At 46.9% G+C, this 17998-nt stretch overlaps 1 long non-coding RNA gene and 1 other non-coding gene across 2 annotated transcripts in view; both read left to right on the top strand.

Annotated features, from left to right (window-relative positions):
• Positions 1–17998, top strand: part of LOC135393918 (uncharacterized) — a 102986-nt gene that overhangs the window by 62302 nt on the left and 22686 nt on the right. The gene's annotated exons all lie outside the window — the stretch shown is intronic.
• Positions 4341–4412, top strand: Trnam-cau (transfer RNA methionine (anticodon CAU)). The gene has a single exon. It is a non-coding gene; the product is annotated as a tRNA-Met (tRNA).

The following is a 17998-nucleotide window of genomic DNA, read 5'->3' as shown; positions in this document are numbered from 1 at the left end:
TTAAAATGTCTTCGCAACGCGCGCATGAAAAGATGGCGGGATATTTCGCTTACCCTTGAGACGTATAGACGTTGCCACTTTTCTTTTTCAAGCGCATCGCTTACTCTTGCAGATTTTCACGCACGGTTACGCGCGTGTAGTAAATCCAACGGGTGGAACGTGACGAGTTACGTGCCTGTCAAGATAAATCGCGTAGATGAGAATCCCCGCTGTGAGAATCCGACGCGCGAGACGTTTACTCTATCTTGTCGTTCAAGCGTGTCGTCGAGGTTGAACGTTCGTCAAGCAGATCCTGGGGAGCTGAAAATAGACGAGAAGGCAGGTTACTTTATATTCAATATTTATAATTCGTTCTCCGTGCCGATGATGACGCCCGTACAGGCGTCGAAATGTTCACACCTTTGTTTGTTTTGTGACTGTTATGCAAGCCGACGTGTTTTGTTCGTTCAAGCAAGTAAGATCCCGTGGAGTGTGCATGTATTGCTGCGAGTCGCAATATCTCCAGTTACTCGATGTCACCGAGATGAACACAATTATTTTTTTTTTACATCTCGGCGGTCGCTTGAGGTGGTGTAGGACCGAGCCCCGCCGTCAGCTGCGCCCTCTTAGGTTTTCCCTACACTCTTAAAAATGAACTTCGCCGCATAGCACGCTCCTAGCCAACCATCATCTCGAATGATATCGTTATCTGCCCTTATTTGTTGAAAACGGGAGGCGTACGCCTTTTGTGTGACAATTATGAACAGCATAAGTGTCACCAAAAAGACGTACGCCTACCGTTTGTTTAACAAATCAAAGCAGATAACGATATCATTCAAGATGACGGTTGGCTTGGAGCGTGCTATGCGGTGAAGTTCTTTTTTAAGAGTGTAGACTTACCGGCAGGCATTGGAGATAAATATCAGCAAAGTTTTGCATGAAGTCGACCCAGACAGACACTACGACAAGTCCTCTTGTTTATTTGAGCCTACTAAGCAGTGGCGCGCAATCAAGGGGGGGGGGGGGAGGTTCAACGTACTCCCTCCGAACTCGTATACCTTTGGTAGCGAATTCTGGAAAGGGGAAACGAGGATGATATCCTCCGCCTTGGCTTCCCCTCCAAATATATTCTTCTTGTATAAGCTACGTATGTTCTGTACCAGGCATGCTATAGGAGCACGCTTGTAGATCAAACACTCTCAACCCCGACCTGCTTGCAAACACTCTAAAAACTGAACTTCACCGCATGGCACGCTCTGCGCCAACCATTGCCACGAATGGCACACTGTTAAAACAGAATTTCACCACATAGCACGCTCCTAGCCTACCATCATTCCGAATAATATCATTCTGTGTCCTGATTTGTTCAAAACAGGGGGGAGGCGCCAATCTGGGACAAGATAATCTGTCCCAAATAGGCGCCTCCTCCCATTTTCAACAAATCAATACGCATAATGATATCATTCGGAATGATGGTTGGCTAGGACCGTGCTATGTGGTGAAGTTCTGTTTTAACAGTGTTATAGCTTCTGATGAGAGGAGAGGGAGGCGTACGCCCCCTCTAGAGAGAGTGTATCTCGAATCAGGCGCGATAACCCTACCAGTCGTGGCAATGGTTGGCGCAGAGCGTGCTAGGTATGCTGTGAAGTTCAGTTTTTAGAGTGCGCAACGCTCCAGACCGTACTTTTCTCTCTGTTGCTGTTGCGCAGCAAGGGTGGTTTCCTTAAACATCTTATTGGACAACATTGTGAAGTGTAAAACGCAGGCGGGCAGGCTGTCTATCATTCTTCAATTATTTTTATTTTTTATTTATTATATTTACGTATTTATCTTACACTCTTAAAAATGAACTTCACCGCATAGCACGCTCCAAGCCAACCATCATCTCGAGTGATATCGTTATCTGCCCTGATTTGTTGAAAATGGGAGGCGTACGCCTTTTTTGTGACAATTATGAACAGCATAAGTGTCACCAAAAAGGCGTACGTCTCCCGTTTTCAACAAATCAGAGCAGATAACGATATCATTCGAGATGATGGTTGGCTACGAGCTTGCTATGCAGTGAAGTTCATTTTTAAGAGTGCGCCATCCATGTTGATGGGAGCCCTCATCTCCCGATGTTTTTTCCATTTTTCTTCCATTCCCACAAGCAGTAGGAACCCGTTTACAAGTGAAACCTCTTCAGTGTGAATACAGCCGTAGAGAAAGGGGGAGAACGAAGCAGGGTACTTAGCACGAGCACGTGGGGGTCGTACAAACACACGTATCAATGGCAGCTGGTTGCGTAAGTGTTTTGTTGCCCGACTTGGTCCTGCCTCTGCCAGTGCGTGGCAGGGGGATTCCTATTTCAATTGGCTCTGGATAGAAAGAGAGATAAATGAAAAGACATCCAGTTGTATACGCACGTGTCCCCGCGGGACACGCGGAGTACCGCATGCGTACTGCACAAGTGACGCAAGTGAAGGCGACTTTGCCGTCCGAGGTAACTCGTGAAAGAGCTTGTATTGCGAGACTCGTCTGCTATTATGCCACTGCGAGCGGTGACGCAACAGGGAGAAGACCGGAAGTGTGTGCGTGTTTACAACCGTCGCAACAGAGGGCGGGAGCGTTTGTTTGTCGCCATTGTCACTAACATCCAGTGACTTTATTTGCCACGACAGATGTCTTACTATACGTCAGTGTACACTTAGCACACACGTAGTCGCTTCCTTGGACGGCCGTTATGGTGGAAGGAATGTGAGGGGATTCCGGAAAGAGGAAGGATGGGACACTATATGGGAGATTGGAGTAGAAAAACGGGAAGAGTTTTGAGCCCCGTGTGAGCGGGAGCGGGTCCAGGATTTTTCTGCGGGTGCGGTCCAGCCTCAGAGAGCTTGCTACACTCTTAAAAATGAACTTCACCGCATAGCACGCTGCTAGCCAACCATCCACTCGAATGATGTCGTTATCTGCCCCCATTTGTTGGAAACGGGAGGCGTACGCCCTGTTTTTGACACTTATGCTGTTCATAATTGTCACAAAAAAGGCGTACGCCTCCCGTTTTTAACAAATCAGGGCAGATAACGATATTATTCGAGATGACGGTTGGCTAGGAGCGCGCTATGCGATGAAGTTCATTTCTAAGAGTGAACATGCAGTAGCAAAGGCCATTGAAGCAGTGCAGAACTAAGAGGCCCCCACCCCTCCTAGATCCGCGCCTCCCTGTAAGTTCACGCCGCCTGAGAGTGAGGGTGTACACCGCCACTGTGGAGGGTATTTCGACAAACAGCGGGTAAATGCATCCACGAATTCTTTAGCGGGCCTTCGCGCAATTATACTACCGTTTGTAATATGAACTTCTAGACCGCTAGAGATGACGTCACACGACGGGTAAAAGATTTCTTTATTTTTCTTTGGGAATTTTTAGGGCACGCGAGAACTTCGATGAAGAATTGACGCCTCAAAGATTATGCTCTAATAGCAAACTTTAGTTTCACAGCTGGTTGCATAGGTTAATTACTAGCAAACCTTTTAGCAAGTTTACACCACAAGCTTGCACAATGTCGTTTATATTTATTTATTTATTTCCATACCCTCGGGCCATGAGGCAATTTATTAAATGCAATTAAATTTGTTAAATCTATTAAAATGCTTTTATTAAATGCGGTGCGGGTAATTTGGGAGTTATCACGGAGCAAAGCAATGAAGCTGCAAATTCTAGCACCCATAATTCGCGAGGTTAAGGGATCATAGTATCTGCTGTTCGTGTCCCTCTTGGGATATCATTCTCGCGTTACGCCATGTTCCCGGATAATATGTAGTATAAGGTGCACCTGTATTGGATGCTACTCTCGCGCGGAATTCACATTGAGAAAGCAGCAACGGAAGAGCCCAGGAATTTTTCCAGCATCCACCACACACTCTCCTAGATCTTACAACACCCCCGGAAAACATCTCCCAAAAAGGCCGAAAAGGTCAGCAAAAACAGGTGTCACCCTCTCCCAACACTCCCGTGACATAGAAATCCTGCGCGAATCCCTGGAGGAGATGTGTTCCACTCCGTGGAGACAAGAAAATATGGGATGTCATTATTCCTGCACCAATTCCATTCGTTGAGTTGCCTGATCGAAAAAAAAAAAAGAAAAACGCTTTCCTGTGTCTAGCCTGTCCTATGTCTGTGAACGCCTGCCTAGTGCTACAGCAATGTATATGATCGCGGTTGTAAATGTTGTACGACATTAAATATCGTTGTATTGTGCACGTTCTTTATGTGTTTTATCGTTTGTGGAAATCGACTCCAAAAATACACTAAAATACAAAGATATCTTATAAAAATTGCTTCGGATTGCTTATGTCGCATATTAGAAGCATAAAAACCTCGTAGCAGAGTGGCGCAGTGGAAGCGTGCTGGGCCCATAACCCAGAGGTCCGTGGATCGAAACCACGCTCTGCTAATATTTTTTTCTTTCTTTTTTTTATTTGTTTATATTTCAATTCCAGTGGGGTGGACCACTGTTAGGAGCAATAAGCTAATGTAGAGCATTAAATTATTTTTTAAAGCCGGACGAACAGGTATGTATATTTATTTACGCGTGTCTGCCTCAAGTTTTTTGTTCGTTGTTCCCACATTGTTTTACCGCGCCTCTTCATAACGTTACTCAGACTCTGTTAAGCGAGAGAAGGTGAAAACTAGGGCTCCGAATTTTGGCACTAAAATGACGGAAATAGGCGGGCATTTAGGCCCCCAAAAATAGCAAAATAGGCAATAAAAAGCAAAAATAGGTATGTTAAGCCGGTTACGCCATTAAGCCATCTTTCAACGTTAAGCCGGTATACTCTTTGGCTGTCTTGATGTTTCACAATGCTCCATCAAGGAAGACTTGCCTGTTTAAGGCCACGGTACCATACAAGCCTTGATGTCTGGCACATCAATACTAAGGCAGCCGGGAAACACGCTATATTGAATAATACTTTTAATTGTCCGCCGTCGAAGCTCTGGAAAGATCCAGAGTGGCCAAATCTTTGGGTCAAATGTACGCAAAAAAGAAAAAAAAAAAGATGCAAACACGCAATAACGCAGTAAGTAAAATGCAGCACTCAGTACGAGCCTGAAAGCCGCACTCGCACTTACACCTCTAAAAAAGGCTCTTATGGCGTCTAAATATGTTATCCTTTCATGTGAACCTTTTTGGAATGGAGAAGGGTCCTGCACTCAACGCAGGGAAACATCCCACATCATCATCATCATCATCATCATCCATTCATCTATGTTGTTGTTGTATGTTAAAAAAAGGCTACAATTCAACAGAGTGGATAAAAAGGCAGGCAACGCCGAAAATGTCGTATTTAGGCTTTTCTAGGCATTTATAGGCATATGCCTAAAAATGGGGTCCCCCTAGTGATAACGTTCAGTTTCTGTTCCATTTGTAGGTGTTTAGTGGACAACATCTCTTTGCGTTTCCGTCGATAAAATGTTAGAAGAAAAAGTAGAAGACATTGTGGAAGTTTGGGTTGTGTTACAGGAGAGGCTCATAGTCCATTTCAAATTTTCAGGTTCGAGTGCCTCGGAAACCATAGTTTTGTAGCTCTGAGTTTTGAACCGCCGCCCGCCTCTGTTGTCTTATTTATTTATTTATTTTTGTCTATAATCATATCGAGGTAATGGTGAACCGGTTAAATCGCGTCACCTTTCGTTCGTCTGGCCGTGTTGGGTGTACCTTCAGTTAATGTAGCTCCGTTACCTCAGATCAGTTTAGACTGGCACATTTCAGGGAAACAATACATTGCATCTGGAAGGAAGGTGTTCATGGGGATGTTCATGCTATGTGAGGCGACAGAGGAGACCACTTGAGGCTGTCACAACTGAGTCGTATGCACTCGTAGTGCGGTTCCAATTGGAGTGTTCTTTGTCATCTGCGTAGTACGAGAGCGCACGAATATTAGGCGCTGCCCCGTAGCAACAGGCTTACTGCTTTGATTTATCGGTTCCTGTGCAGTTGCCGGTTCTTCGTTAGGTTTTAACCGAAAATCGCCGAATACAAATGGATGTCCGGGGAAAGATTGGGCGAATTAAGCGCTGCACACGTTAGGTGTGCAGCAGACACGAATCCGGGCAAGTATACGCCTGCATCTATTACAGTGACACATCTCATCCTGCCCCATTGTGCCTTGGGGTAGTGGGCCGCACCTTACGTGGCGAATTTCCCCATTCATTATCATTAACTTATTTGTTGTTGTTGTTGTTACAGTGAGTTTATAAATAAGCTTAAAAGTGTAGCAAGCCAAGTATTGGCCGACAAAAGAAGGAGAGCTCTGGTTTCCCACCACTTCGATGTGGACCAATGAAGTGTTCCTTTTGTGATGCCTCACAGGAGCTAATTTTGTATTCGTTTTAAGGCTGCGCTGAGACGCACGGTTTCGGAATTACGCTGCGTTTTTCTATTCGCAGATAACTGCAGGGTAAACCATGTATACGCCAGAGAGATCACCAAAAAACACGATTTCACAAAATAAATAAATGCCGAAAAACATACGCTGAGTCCACCCTGAAACAATGGTGGTGGTCTACTCAGGAGTGCGTGTTGTCGGAGGGCGCAATACCATCAACGTTCTCAGGTACTATTGTCGAAGGGCGCACAGTAGCTCAAGACCCAAACTGCGTCCACCACATCTCACATGAATTGAGCGAATGATCGCAGACGAACGCAGTGCCGTCTGCCTCTAAAAGGGTGTCTGGCCATTAGGTGGAGCTTAAAAATATATAAATAGGGGCTCGATCTGTCAATCAAACTTGGGCGCATCTCATTGGTTGTCGTTTTCCATGGGAGCCGTCATGACACCGAAATCTCCACAGTGGAGGATGGATGCAGGGAACGGCGAAGTAGGGATTTCGTGACAAATTTTTCATAAACTACTCAAATTTTATTCTGTGAGTATACATGCTGTTGTAACTATAGCTGCAAAATCGGCTTCAAGTTTCGCTCCACCATCATTATATACTCGAACTTCGCTACCGTCCTATAGTGAAGACCGCAATCTCAAGAAAATGACACGAAAGACGCCACTGATGCGTAAGATTTTGCATTATATCATTGAATTTTATTTATACGTACACGTTTGCGCATTTTTGGTTCAATCTACTTACGTTACGTGATTGAAAGTTTATACCGGGCAGCTGTCTGTTACGAAGAAGCGGTTCTGGCCTCTCTCCTGGCAAGTCAGTTCTACCAGCAACCATTTCCGCAGTTTTGAGTCTTCCCAACATGATGCCACTCTCATTGCAGATGGCGTTGATAAAAGTGGACGCAAAATCTGTTGTTTATAGTCCGTCACCAGTGATATCCGTTTCAATCCAAGTCAACCTAGTATTTTCCAAAATGATGGCACCCAGTACAGAAGGGTGAGGTATAAGTACTGGATGGCCTGTAACAATAGGGAACTGTATTCCGGCCTGTGTGATTGGCTAGATACCCTGAAAAGTGGGTGGAGCCCCACACTCTTAAAAATGAACTTCACCGCACAGCACGCTCCTAGCCAACCATAATCTCAAGTGATATCGTTATCTGCCCTCATTTGTTGAAAACGGGAGGCGTACGCTTTTTTTTGTGACACTTATGCTGTTCATAATTCTGTCACAGAAAAGGCGTACTCCTCCCGTTTTCAACAAATCACGGCAGAAAACGATATCACTTGAGATTATGGTTGGCTAGGAGCGTGCTGTGCGGTGAAGTTCATTTTTAAGAGTGCAGGGATATGCAGGTCCCATTTTTGGCCATACTCCCTTTTAATACACGGTGCGTACTCACTCACGCCATCTTTTGGTATACATGCGAATCTCTCATATGCGAGAGATTCCGAAGCGCTTGCTTTTGCGCGGGTACATCCGTGTCGCTTTCGTGCTGTAACGGTCTGGAACCGGAATCCCTTTTCAAAGATCCTGTCAAAGTCGAACTTCGTCCTGCGCATTGTGGTATAGCCGGAGGAGGCACATACTCGTAACGAACTTCTTGCAAAACCCACGCGGCTAGCTTCACGCAAGGAATAACCTTCGGGTGGAAGCACGGGGTTGCGTGTACAGGGTGCGGAGGAAGTTTACCATGCTTTACGTAGCACTTCAATACTGGGATGTTTCCAGTCGTCGACGAAGTAGTCCCGGACACGTTCCCCAAGGGGGGGGCGCCGGACGGCAAGTCTCGACAGCACAGTGCGTAATAAAGGGACAGCCGGCATAATTGACACCGACACAAAAAAGAAAAGAAAAAGAAAGGAAAAGGAGAAAAAGGTGCGAAACTTCTGAAAAGATGAGCAAGAAGAAAGGACGGTGTTACAAAAACGCGAGGCACGAGACACGGGAGACGGTAAAGTCTAGGTCGACTGCCTCCTCACCCGTCTTCACCTACACTCTTAAAAATAGCGCCTTCCTTGCCAAAAAAAAAATTCCTTGCCACACATATGGCTCCCTTCTGGAGATGGAGTGCAAATTCTCTCAAAAAGGAGTCTCCTCACTTTCTTCAGGGTACGTCGAAAAAAAAAAGAAAGAAAGAGAGGGAACACTGTCAAGGAGCCCGCGAAGAGGGAATCACACACGTAACATGAAAAACGGTTAGGAGCAACTAAGATTTATTTGAACAAGAACTTTCGTGCAAGAGACTGCACTTCTTCAGGCAACCTTCTTTCAGTACCTTCAAAGTTCTTGTTCAAATAAATCTTAGTTGCTCCTAACCGTTTTTCATGTTACGTGTGTGATTCTTTCTTCAGGGAGTTAGGAGACCCTCTAACTCCCTACTGGAGTGTACTTGTACACTCCAAAGGGAGTGATATATGTGGCAAGGGTGTACTCCCCATAAAGGAGTTACGGTACGTCTTTCTCTCTCTCTCTCTCTTTTTAAGAGTGTAGGAAGGGCATTTTGTCTCAAGTGAAAAAGCGGGGGGAGAGCTTCAGCTTTATTGTGCCCCAAAGGGACTTTGACACCGCGACGTCTCTGATAGTCCATATTTGCCCCTGCGAGGGAGCCATGCGTGACGCCTCGTGTGAGATGGCATTTCACTGTACGGTACACTCCTCCTTTTCCCATAACCCTAGCTGCCCTAGTAAAACCAGCGGATGGCACGATAACGGATCGTGGATGACCATTTTATTCCCGTTATCAGCTATCACGATCTCGGACTCGCATGCTTCTTGGAAAATATCCCAAGGTCTCGGATATTCACAGTGGTGGAATAAAAACAATTAAAATAATAATCGGGCAGCGCATTTCAAGGCAAGCGCAACAGAGGTGCCAATAGCCCCCACGTGTTGTAGCTACACCACGTTGCCCATTTCGAAAAAGAGAAAAGGAAAGGAAGAAAGAAACGGATAAAAGAAAAAAAGGAGACTCGAGAGAGTTACCTGCAATGGCAAGGCGACATGTCTGCCGGAAACTGCAAAACAATTGTCGATGTCTAGTGTTAACTCGTCAGGGAGCAACTGCAGGGTTTTCGTTGGCAGGATAACACAAAGTGTGCACCTCGTGATATACGTAGAAGCTACAGTCTGAATTCAGAAACCGAAACTAACAAACTACCGTTTCAGTAGCGAGCAATCTGCCCGCTACACCGCGGATGTTTTAATATCCTCTCGAAAAACATTTCAACGAAAGTACGTATATAGCCAGTTATTTACAAATCAAACGTATTACCAGCGGCATCTCCTCTGACATCATCGTCAGTTGCATGAGGTTTTTACTCCGCGAATCACCGCGGGCTAACAGTTTATCGGGATATCAAACATCCGAGACAACAACACCCCACAGCCAAGCGCATGAGCCAGCTTTCACGTCACAACCGGCTACGGCCCTGGATAGCTGCGGAAGGAATTGCTTTTCGTGGCGTGACTTTTGGGGTGACACGCATTTTCGTGTGTCAGATCGCGTTTGCTACAGGGTGTCGTCGTTAACCGGGTGTCAAACGTCACGGAAATGCACGCTACGCTCTTTAGAGAGTTTTAGTAGACCGTTGATAACGTTGCTTGCGTCGAACCGTATCAACCGGAACCAATCAGTGGATAAGATTCTGAGTCACGCACCATTGCGATTGGTTCCGATAGGCACGATAACCTTATCAACGGTATACTAAAACTCACTAATGTCACAGCGAGACGCTAGAGATCGAGTTTTAGTCATTTGGAAGGCGTTCACAATAACAGTTTCGAAAACATGGTAATCCAATCAATTTATTTCTTTGAAGTGGCTCACATCACTTTGCTGATATTTGATCTGACATCTTCCTTCTTATCGTAGGGTTCTTGCGACCGTATAAAACTCCTACACTCTTAAAAATGAACTTCACCACATAGCACGCTCCTAGCCAACCACCATCCCGAATGACAACGTTCTCGCCCCTGATTTGTTGAAAACGGGAGGAGGAGCCTATTTTGTGCCGTGCATAATAAGCACAAAATAGGCACCTCCTCTGGTTTTCAACAAATCTAGGGCGAGAACGTTGTCATTCGGGGTGATGGTTGGCTAGGAGCGTGCTATGTGGTGAAGTTCATTTTTAAGACTGTAGTTGTACGAAAATGATAGGAACGAAACGTTGCACGAAACGGTAGGAAAGCTCCTCGTTGTACGACACAATATGCAGTTCTGTCAAATCAGAATTCAACATGATATATAAATATGAGCCACTTCAAAGGAATCGCGCGATTGGCTCGTCATGTTTTTGTGGCTGCCGTTATCGTGGACACCTTCCGATCAGTCGAAACTCTTTATACTGACATTCACCGTCGCCCTGACACGTCGGTAAGCAGCCTACCCCAGGGTTATGCTCTGATACGGTACAATTCCCTGCGAAGTCGACCCAGGACACACGGACCCCCTGAGCACTATACTGCACACCAGCAAGCAGATCCCTCGGTGGACAGGATACCGACGGCAGGAGAACTGATATGTTTGCGTAACGGAAGCTCTCGTGGTCTGCTTTCAGTTTTTCCTGTCGAGGCTTCTTTGATAAGTGCATGCTTCTGCCAAATGTCAACACCGTTCATGATAGCCTTCCTCTTCTTGCATAGTAAGCGAGCACAAGGTTGATCCGAACCAGGTGTGTCACGTTTGATCGGTGCCGAAAAGAAACAGCTATAGTAGCGTAGCGAGAAAAATAAAAATAATAATAAAATAAAATAAAATTCTATAATCAAACTCAAACTCACTCAAAAATAAACCAGCTCGCGCGGCAGCAATGCTTAGCGTGCTGGCTGGCGTCGAGACTGGGAGGTACCCGGGTTCGAATCCCGGTGCCGGCTGTGCTGCCTGGGGTTTTTCCTGGGTTTTCCTCAGACGCCTGCAGACATATGTCGCCACAGTTCCCTTAGAAGTCGGCCCAGGGCGTCAATGGTGACGTTGCCCACCTCTGTGAGGCCCGACAACGGCGAGCCCTACCACCAGAAAAATAATTACGAAGGGGTCCTGTGGCAAGCTTACACGAGCAGGAGGATTTCACCCTCGTTTTCCCTTTCCCAAATGCACTACCAAAGAGAGGAGTTGGGGGGGGGGGGGGCTGTGAAAAATGCCCCTGGTTATACGCCACTGCAAAGAAGAGAAAGACAAAATATCGTATTCCCTTCCACACTATGCATTGCATTCACGCAGCTTTCGCGCCATTTCGGGAACGCACGTGTGCCGAGAAAAAGAGAGAGCGCTCCGTTTCACCGGCGTTTGAGGCATTTCCGACGGAGGTCAAGGAAGGGTATATGCTCTCTTATCTATTGCCGGCCAATTAATGCCACGGGACATTAAAAAGGGAGAGCACAACTATGTAAAAGGCGGTGTGAGATGCAGCGATAGGGAAACCCCGCATTCTATGGAAAATTTCGATGACAGCGCATGATGCGGATGTTGTTGTTGTTGTTGTTTGGCTAAGTGCAACAGGAAGATTTTAGTCGGGATATACGTGCGGACAAACACTTCATTTTTTTTTATTCGTTTTATTTCGTTTTGACTTCGTACTGCGCTGGACTTCCCTTCAGAGCATGACGTGGCAACTGTAACGTTTGTTGATTCACGATTGTTTGCTTCTAGATGTCTCGTTTGATAAAGTGCAAAAACAACTTGCCTTCAAATGAAAGTCTCCCAAGCAACACAATGTACTGAAAGTCGAGTGCAATAGGGGTGGACGGGTAGGTGGAAGGCTTTGCACAGACTCGTGAAACTAAAGAACATTGATAAGACACGTACCGTCCACCCCTATTGCACCTGACTTTCAGTACATTGTGCTGCTTGGGCTGTGTTTCAGTTAGTACACTTTTTGAAAAAAAGGAGTAAAACGGGGAGTAATTGCAGCTTCTACTCCCCTAGTCTGCAATTACTTCCCATTTTACTCCCCTAACCCAACATTTAGTCCCGACATTTACTCCCCAGGACTGCAAATTGTCACTAAACTTCACGAATGGTCTCCTGAATGCAACAGTCACCGTAAATATGTGCCCTTGGTCAATTTGAAGGGCATAAGGCTGTATAACTCAGACAACGTAGCAATTTTCCAGCACACAGAGTAAGAAACAGTTAGCGCATCTTTCTTCGCAAATTGTGCCCTAGTATGGCGCAAGATTTTATATCACTCGATATATCACGGTTGACGGTTTGCTTCAAAGTATTTTCATGCATGCGCACCAATTATGTACCTGGGACTCTTACGACAGCGCGTGAAATGCGGTCTTCACTCTGTGACATTCATTTACTCCCGTGCATTTACTCCCGAAAGGGACTATTTTTTGTGGCAATGCAATTACTCTCCAAAAGGAGTAAAAGTACTCCTTTTTTTCTTAGAGTGTATAATGCAAGCAAAATTTGTTTCCACAGCGTTACGGTTTAGAAGAACAGCGCAATGGAAACAGAGCAGTCTTTGGCTGCAACGAATGGGATCACCAGGAGGCAAAGATTGGCGGCATCCAATGAGACAGCAGGAGAAGCGCGCGAATACCTATCGTGGCCGTGTGGATTTGGAACGGGTCCGATCGTAGTATTCCGTATATGCGCGGCATGATGCGCACTGCTGCATTTTTCAATACCGATTCACTGAACTGTACCCCACAACAGTTCTCGCGAATGTTCCACTGACAACATTTATCTTCACGTCCATCGGAGAGTGACGCCAGTCCGCTTCGCAACGCGCACTATGTTTTTCACCAGGGACTGCTCCACGGCGTGGCACGCGCGTGCACCAGCTGAAAAGACGTTCACTGCTTAGCGCCGAAGCGAGAAAGAGTCCGGTATAATTTCGATTGCAGCTCCGTAATAGAATCAAAGTTTTGAATTATGATAACAAGTACAAAATTAACGTAGCGTGTAACGTAATTTGAAGCGAACTTGTTTTTATTTTTTTTTATTTTAGTGCCCCTTTAAGTTCTTATCTACGTCTGCGGCGGAATCATGTGTGGACCACGCGTTGTCGTGCACGCAGTAATTTATCCACACGCGCCATACATTCACGAACCCCCCAAATGTTTAATCAACACCCTTTAAGTTTTGTTCCAGCGCACCGCCTACGGGGAAGCCGGTCTGTTATTTCAAGATTAAGACACAGGTAACTAATAATGACCCCCTCCCCAATTTTGTGCAAGCCCCCGGTTCTTACGTTTCTAAATAAACCACTGGGTGCACGGCTTCCATTACCGTTGTACACTTCGTCAGCTACGTTGCAGACGCGCCCGTGCCTTGCAACGCGTATCCTGGTCCGCACTATTGCGTTTCAATGCGTTCGTCTGCGAACCGACGCGAGCCCCTTCGGAAGCGACGGACGCTTGGGTTCGCAGGGACGGAGCGACGCAAGGAACAATGTCGGTCGTTGTCCCGGCAACCGTGCCGCGTGCGTTCTTATCTTCTTTTACTTCTCTTTTTGTTCGCCCGTTGCTGGATCGCGAGCCGTTTCTCACGCAGCAGCGTGGCGGACGTGAGTTGGAAATCTATGCGTCCGTCACCCCGTCACCCACAGACGCTGACGGACATACGCGTTGGAACGTAATGTAGTGCTGAGCGCATGACCTTTGCATGAGGCACTTGGTCCAACCGAATGAGTGGGGGTACAAGTTGCTTAGACACGCCGTCTTCCGCGAGGGACGTTAAATACGGGGAGCCGTGTGATGAGCTTTCATCGCACGTTAAAGAACCCTCAGGTGGGCAAAAGCAATCCACAGACCGACCGCTGTGGCGTCGCTCATGATCTCAGTTGTCTCGCGACGTAACCCCCCCCCCCCCCCCAATTATACATAGAATGAGTGGGACCCTGGGAGTTACGCGGCTACGAAAGGCACATAGCCGAACGTGCTGGTTGATACGGCTCCTGCAGATCAAAGCTGATGTTGTTTTCCGTGCTAGCGACGCGAAGCAACTGAAATTAAAATTAAGAATGCTACATGGGGCATTTCGACCTTCACCTCATCGGCTTGCAAGGGCGGCACAACTTCCCATAGGAAGACATCTAAGATGCGCAAATCCGTTGCGAAAAGGGAACCATGTATAGTTGCCGCTATTCCACTCAACGTCAAATCCATGCACTCAGTAGGCGACGACCTCTCACAACCGTTGCGTCTACCTTGAAAGAGGACGCTGGTAAACAAGGGACGCTTTCTAAATGGGGGCAAGGTACTGCAAGGTTATTCCGCTATCGCGCAGGAAGGCGCCATGCTAGAAGTGTATTCGAATACGTAGTCGAAGAAAAACGAGTAAACACCAACACGACCGCGCCTACAAAGTATTTTCGCTCTTGGTCGCTCTCAGATTTAATCTCAGAAGGCGTAAATGATCAGTTGCGAGGGTTCTGCCCCCAGGCAATTCTATATTCACGAGTACACCACCGGGTATTTAATTCCACCACTGACTGCGCTTCGTTCAACGGCTATACTGTCATTTGGAATTAGTCAGCGTTGCAGCTGCAGGAGCGGACGTCTCCGTTTCTTTTTTTTTTAATTGTTATTTTATTCTCACCATCGTCCAGCTGCTCTGCCCGCGATTGTTTCCTGGATTTTTGAGCTAGAAAAAATTCCGGAAGAATACACAGAACAGTTTCTGCCGTCCCTTCTGTCCCACTGCACATGGACTTAGTCGCTTCGCGATGGTGGCACAAGATTCGAAGGAAAACGTCGTCACTTGTCGCTGAGCTCACGTGCATGCTGCACGCCGAGACTAGGAGGTGACCTGCGCGCCAGCTGTGCTCTGTGAAGTCGGCCCAAGACGCACGATCCCGACCCGCGATAGTCACAACGTTGCCCACCTAAGCGAGGCCGACTACGGCACGCTTCCATCATCACCTCCACCTTGTACACGTGCACAGAGACATTGGATCACAGCAAGACACAGTAAATGGCAGTAAACGGTACTTTGTCAATCTTCCTTACTGCCGAACAGCTGGTCACAATAAATGGTCTCGATGTAGTCCACCAGACCTCGTCAGTATATAGTTGGCGACCCGGACGTAATTTGAAACCATAGAACGTCATTTGAACGGCTGTATAGCAAGCTAGAACGTTCTATCAGCAAGGACCTGGAGTGAGGTCACGGGTTGAGAAGCTCCTCAGCACATCCTGCCCTCCAGGACGTTCCACCATCGCCGATCAGGACTTACAGTCGAACTCCTTTATAGCGAACACCTTTTTAACGAAAATACCACTACAGCAAAATTTTTGGGGGTCCCGCTGGAGCCCTATAGGTCCAATAATGGACATCCTTTTTAACGAAAATACCTTTACTGCATTTTTTTTTTTTTTGTGCTGTCCCCTGAGTTTCGTTGTAAAGGAGTTTGACTGTATTATAGGGGACTACCATCTCTTTTTCATTCAGCCTATACTCCAGTTCCTCTTCTACCATCGCCGCTGACGGTCACACCGGGCGTTCCTTCTCCGTTTACAATCAGGCCTCAAGAACGTCATTATGTATAGGAGTCCCATCTATATACCGCTCCCCCCACACAGACGGGTGCACATCGGGCGTTGTGATGACTCGCACTTAATAAAACGTGACAACGATAAATGGTACGACGGCTCAGACAGGCAGGACCAAACCAGGAGCTGTTATATAAGCGACTAAAGCGTACATCCATTACTGTTATGTAAGGCCGTTTTTTACGAGCCTTTCAGACGGAGGGTAAATAGACTTGGCTGGAGCTCTAATTTCCATACTTGGCTTCCGCACAACATGGAACAATTAACGGGCATCTCTAGGTTGCGTTACGTAAGTTATAAAGAACAAGGTCAGTCAACCGTTTTGCTTCAACTTCCGCGTCTCCTACCTCCCGACATCGGGCCTATTTCCAAGTGCGCAGCTCTTCCTCGCTTCCTTTCTTGCTCTTTTTTCATTCCTCCTTATGGATTGATTGGAAAGCAATCACTAACAAGATTGCGCTTCTCAATAGACTCACTTCGCCGTGTGACGTCATAGCGATGCGACGGCGCTGCTGTCGTACGGTGTTTGGTGGGCAAAAATCGCGCGATTCATCGTGTCACTGGTGTTTTCGGTCGTTATTAAAGGATGCCGCAAAGCGGCGTAGCTATTGGATGCGCTAGGCGATACAGAGGGGCAAATACGCCGTACACACCATGCGGTTTCCTACACTCTTAGAAATGAACTTCACCACATAGCACGCTCGTAGCCAACCATCACCCCGAATGACAACGTTCTCGCCTTAGATTTGTTGAAAACGGGAGGAGGAGCCTATTTTGTGCCCTGCATAATGGCACAAAATAGGCTCCTCCTCCCGTTTTCAGCAAATCAGGGGCGAGAACGTTGTCATTCGGGATGATGGTTGGCTAGGAGCATGCTATGTGGTGAAGTTCATTTTTAAGAGTGTACTCCCTTCTGCCCGCCAGCGACTTCTTCTCTATGCGCATGCGCAGATGCGCTCGCTTGTTCACAAATGGAAGTTGGTCTACAGCTAAGTGAATGTATAGGTGTGCTGGGGCAGCCAGCACGACAGCAAACGAAAACCCTGAGATAGAGGATCGGGTCACAGGCCATGTCGCGCGACTTCCGTCCCCGTCGTGTTCCTGTTCACGCCACCGTTATCGTCATCATCATCATCATCAAAAGGCTGATTACATAACTTTTGTGATTTATGGTTAAAAGTGGTTAAATTTCTGCTCGTGTTCAATTGAAATGAAAGAAATTGTAATTCGGGGTGGCGGCAATCAGTTCACGTATACGCTGGAGCAAACTGATTACATTCGTGAGCACATCTCAATGATGTCCACCTATCATAGTATGGATCACACCCTACGTCTTCCCGCTTAGTTTGATGGGCAGGATGCTGGGAACACCGCTATGCGATGGGAAATGTCATCTTGCATGGCGGTTCCTATAGTTCCAGATTTTTACCTAGATTTTCCGGTTCTTATTCCTTATTATTCGTTATTTCTTCACTCTGATGTTCACGCTAAATGAAGCCCATGCACGCTGTGGGCTATCCCAAGACAAAGTCTGAAAAGAACAAAGTTGTTCTAACGAAGGAGCTCGCCGTTGTCAGCCTCACAGAGGTGGGCAACGAATGTGCGTCCTGGGCCGACTTCTAAGGGAACTGTGCCGACATACGTCTGACAGCGTCTGAGGAAAACGCAGGAAAAACCCAGACACCACTTCCGGCACCGGGAGTCGGACCCAGGTACCCACATTAAATGGATGGCACCGTGATGTTGCACGCTTGTCTACCTATAGTATGGCATGGCGACATGTTGCACGTGAGGCAGGGTAGGTCTACTGCTAATTTCGACCACCTGGGTTTCTTTTGACGTGAGTCGGAAATATCCGACACACGATGCTGGGAGTAACGTTTTCCTCCCCCACACTGCTACCGTCCCCCGCCGGGTTTGAGCCCGCAACCTTGAGCTCAGGAAGCCAACACGATACCAACTGAGCTAATATACCGAGGCCGGCAAAGAAGGGAGCATCGCGGCTGATACGAAACGAAATCGAATACCGTGAACGGGTTATCGACAACATCTCTTCCCTTCTGCCTGCGCGCCATTTTTAGACACTGAAACATATAATTACGTATGGAAGGCACGCAGGCCCACACGCTG

This window comes from Ornithodoros turicata, chromosome 5 (assembly GCF_037126465.1).
Source record: "Ornithodoros turicata isolate Travis chromosome 5, ASM3712646v1, whole genome shotgun sequence".
Classification (NCBI taxonomy): domain Eukaryota; kingdom Metazoa; phylum Arthropoda; class Arachnida; order Ixodida; family Argasidae; genus Ornithodoros; species Ornithodoros turicata.
Note: the sequence above shows the minus strand (reverse complement) of the source record. Positions and strands in the feature narration are given on the sequence as shown.